The 4261-nt window shown below is 42.0% G+C and overlaps 1 pseudogene; it reads right to left on the reverse strand.

The window, feature by feature from the left end:
• Positions 1–405: 405 nt before the first annotated feature.
• LOC105511367 lies at positions 406–1036 on the reverse strand (annotated as a pseudogene).
• Between the last annotated feature and the right edge of the window lie 3225 nt (positions 1037–4261).

Here is a 4261-nt window from a genome sequence, read left to right on the forward strand (position 1 = left end):
TTTCTTTCTTTCTTTCTTTCTTTCTTTCTTTCTTTCTTTCTTTCTTTCTTTCTTTCTTTCTTTCTTTCTTTCTTTCTTTCTTCCTTCCTTTCTCTCTCTCTCTCTCTCTCTCTCTCTCTCTCTGTTTTTGTTTGAGACAGTCTCACTCTGTCACCCAGGCTAGAGTCTAGAGAGCAGTGGTGCCATCTTGGCTCCCTGCAACCTCCACCTCCCAGGTTCAAGAGATTCTCATGCCTCAGCCTCCCAAGTAGCTGTGACTACAGGCATGTACAACAATATTCAGCTAATTTTTGTATTTTCAGTAGAGACAGGGTTTCACCATGTTGGCCAGGCTGGTCTCAAACTCCTGGCCTCAGGTGATCCTCCTGCCTTGGTCTCCCAAACTGCTGGGATTGCAGGCTTGAGTCACTGTGCCCAGCCTATTTTCTTTCCTGTTCTTCCTCTGGAGGAGTAGTCATCAGGCATGACCTCCCATGGGTGCTCACAGGAGATGGTGCAATGCATGTGCAGAACTTCCCAGGCCAAGACCCACCACATTAGACCCACTGAGCGAGCCCCTTGTCATTGCATGCGATGGTGATGATCATGTAGTGTAGAGGTGAATATGTGTGACACAGAGCACACATAGGCAGGTTAACATACAATACCCCTGTGAAAGGTTGGTGGTCAGCCCTGGGATCCGTAACCATCAGAAGACATGGCTCCCAGAAGGCTGCCTGGATCTGGTTAGTAAAGTCACCCAGAAATAAGTGTGGCTCCAGTGGCAGCAGCAAACTTCAGCATAGCCTGCTGGCTGGCATTCCTGAAGGATGTGACACTGACAGCAGCTGAGTTTCCAAATGGCAACAATGGCACAAGCTGCCAGCCAAAGCTTCTTGCAGGTCCTCTTCAGATTTATGATGTAGATACCATCACTTTTCCTTTTGTAGTGTATCATCTGGAAGTCAAGGTTGGTGCCACCTAAGTGGATTCCTGCTGGAAGGAACGTGAGGACATTCTCCTCCTTCATCTTCAGGGCAGCTAGGGCTCCAAACATTGTGAAAGTTTCTCTTTAAATTATGACATGCTGTATGGATCTCTGTCTGGGGAGCATGGACAAGTACACCCAAAGTTTGATTGCTAGTATAGCTCATTCTTCTGTGGCTAGAAATCCTGAAGAATAAAATGTTAAGGGAGTTATTATGCTGACTACAACACCCAGGCTTAGGAACTAGTGAGCATAAGACCTCAAATTTCTTTCTGGCTCTCATTATGAAAGTCATGATTGTTTCCCTTGCGTCATCCTCTGCATGTGGCTTTTCATCTTACATTCTGGCTTTGCTCCAGGAGACACACTGCCTTATGCCAGGAACCTGGTGGAAAGGTCACCCCCAGAATGGCCAGGCTGGGAAGAGCTCACTTAACAGTGTAGGTCCTTAACTGCATTTCTTCATGCACCACCTTAATGGCAAATAAGCAAAAGTGAAAAATTCCACAGGGACCTAAAATTTAGATTTTGGCCTGATAGTATAACTAGAAGGTTTTTTGCTTTGAATTACCATAACTAGGAGTGAGTGAGTTTCTGTCATTCCCCTACCAAATAAAATATTGAATTTATGATGAATGGTTGTTAAATAGAGTGATCTGGACTTATTCTTTCCAGCCTAGTGAGACCCATCCCAACCTTTTACAGACAGTTTCTTTAAATATAGCATGAGAAACCTCAGTGTCCTCTGGAGGGTTTTGTAAATGGATGCTGGCCCAGTCTTTATTAAACTGGGCTTATATGTCATATAATTGCCTGTCTTGACATACCTCTTCTAGGCTTTGCCGGAAGGGTTTGTTAAGGGTTCTTTTCTGCTGTAAATGATGATCCTTGGTGTTTTTCTTGTTGTTTTTGTTGCTTCAACTTTATCTTTTTCTGTGTTGTTCCCGAATTTTTTGAAGTTTCTATCTTTCTCAGTTTGTTTTTTTTCCTTTTAAATCTACATAGATGATGTCTACTGATTCCCTTCAATCCAATTCAAAGTCCTATAGCAAACATTTACTGACCACTTACTCTATATAAAGCATGCTCGTGCTGTTTTCCAAAGTTTCAAGATAGTTTTAGAGTTGTAACATCCTATATGGTAGCTATTATCTATATGTGTCTATTTAAATGTAAATTAATTAAAATTAAAATTAAAATTTCAGTCACTTTTCTGTACTAGCCATATTTCAAGTGCTCAGTAGCCACATGTGACTAGTGACTACTGTATTAGCCAGTGTGGGTATAGAAAGTTTCCATCACTGTGGAAAGTTCTACTGGACAGTGCTGTTACAGTGCATCAGTTATTTAGAACTACAACTCACTACCTGTCTTTCATTTATAAAATAGTCAAAAAATCCTGTCTTCCAATCAGAACTTTTTTTTCTTTTTTTTTTTGAGACAGGGTCTCATTCTGCTGCCCAGGATGGAGTGCAGTGGTGTAATCACAGCTCACTGCATCCTCAAACTTCCTGGGCTCAGTGATCCTCCCACCTCAGCCTCCTGAGTGGCTAGAACTACAGGTGAGGGCCACCACACCCAGCTAATTTTTGCATTTTTTTGTAGAAACAGGATTTTGTCAAACCAGATGTTGCCCAGTCTGGTCTTGAATTCCTGGGCTCAAGCAATCTGCTCAACTCAGCCTCCCAAAGTGCTGGGATTACAGGTGTGAGCCGCCACACCAGGCCAAGAACTTAGTTTTTAGCAAGTCAAGTAAGATTTATTGAATTTTACTGTTAGACACTATGGAGAACACAAAGACAGATAAAATATATTTCTTGTCCTTAAGGAGCTTAAAATGTATTGAGGAAAACTGACACATAACATAGCTAACCAGATTAGAAGGCAGGATATGCAAAGTGATATAATAGAGGCATAGCTAAGGTGCAATGGACTCATTGAGGAGGGATTTATTTCTATTCTGCATCAGGGCCTTCATGCAGAAGATGGTGCATCCAGGAAGGAAAGGACATGGGGAAGGCAGAAAGTCATTTTAGGTGCCGAGCAAATAACACGAGTAAAGACGTGGAATATAGGGAAAGTAGCTCTGTGAGGCAGGTAATATAGCATAAACATTCAGAGCACAGAGATTCAGATATAGCTTCTGGAGACAAACTGCCTGGACTGAAAAAACTGGCTTTGCCTCTAGTTAGCAAGTAAATTAATCTTTCTAAGTCTCAGTTTCTTCATCTGTGAAATGGTACTAATAATAGTTGCTACCTAACAGGTATTTGTGAGGATTAAATGAGATGTGCCATTGAGAGCTTTAGCACGGTGCCTGTCATAGCAGGCCACTAGGGGAGGATCTGGAGGAAAGGGATGTAGTTATACTGAGGCTATTGCTTCAGAGTGGTCTCAGTTTGCAAGGTCTCCAAATGTAGTGGCTGAAATAAGATAGAAAATAATTTTCCTTCCAGTTCAAAATTTGGGTATAGTCCATCCAGGACACAGTATGGTGGCTGTGTTCCATGAAGTCCCCAGAGACCCAGTTCCTTCTCATTTTCTGCTTTCCTATCCCTGGGGTGTGGCCCTTGTCATTATAGTTCAGGATGGAACTTCAGTCATGACATTCTTGTCCCAATCAACAGGATGAGGTGTGTACCCATGACCTCAAGATTCCCAGAAGCTGCCACCTGACATTTTCACTTGCATCCCATTAGCCTCAGCATGGTCACATGGCCTCACCTAGCTTCAGGGGAACTGGACAGGATAGTTTTTTTTTCTGGGAGGCCATGTTTCCAGCTAAAATTTTTATTACTAATAGAAGAAGGGGAAATGGAATAGTCTCTGTAACAAAGAGAGACAAGACTGAAGCCAGATTACAGAGGTCTTTAAAACAGCCTAAGAAAGTTTGTATTTTATTTCTTGGGCTCTGTGGAGCTATTGATACTCTCAGTGTGGGATTTAATACAATTAGAGCCTGTTCATGGTAATAGATTTGACATAGTTCTTTAAATCATCAATATTCACCCCAGGAATACTCAGAAGCTTTCAAGAACAGTTATTTTCAATGTTTTCAAAAAATTTGTTTTCCCTAATATTCTTACATTCTTCTCAACTCTCTCCTCTTTGAGGAAGGGAAAAGATAACCCTTTCTCCTGGCAACTCTCCTTTAGACCACCTCCAGTGTATCAACGGCCATCTAAAATGAGCTGTCCAGGAGTCTGAGGCTGCAGTAAACTATGATTGCGCCACTGCACTCTAGTTGGAAGGCAGAGTGAAACCCTGTCTCTAAAAAAAAAAAAAAAATTCTGA

The sequence above is a fragment of the Colobus angolensis genome, unplaced genomic scaffold (genome assembly GCF_000951035.1).
Source record: "Colobus angolensis palliatus isolate OR3802 unplaced genomic scaffold, Cang.pa_1.0 Scaffold102, whole genome shotgun sequence".
NCBI classification, from domain to species: Eukaryota; Metazoa; Chordata; class Mammalia; order Primates; family Cercopithecidae; genus Colobus; species Colobus angolensis.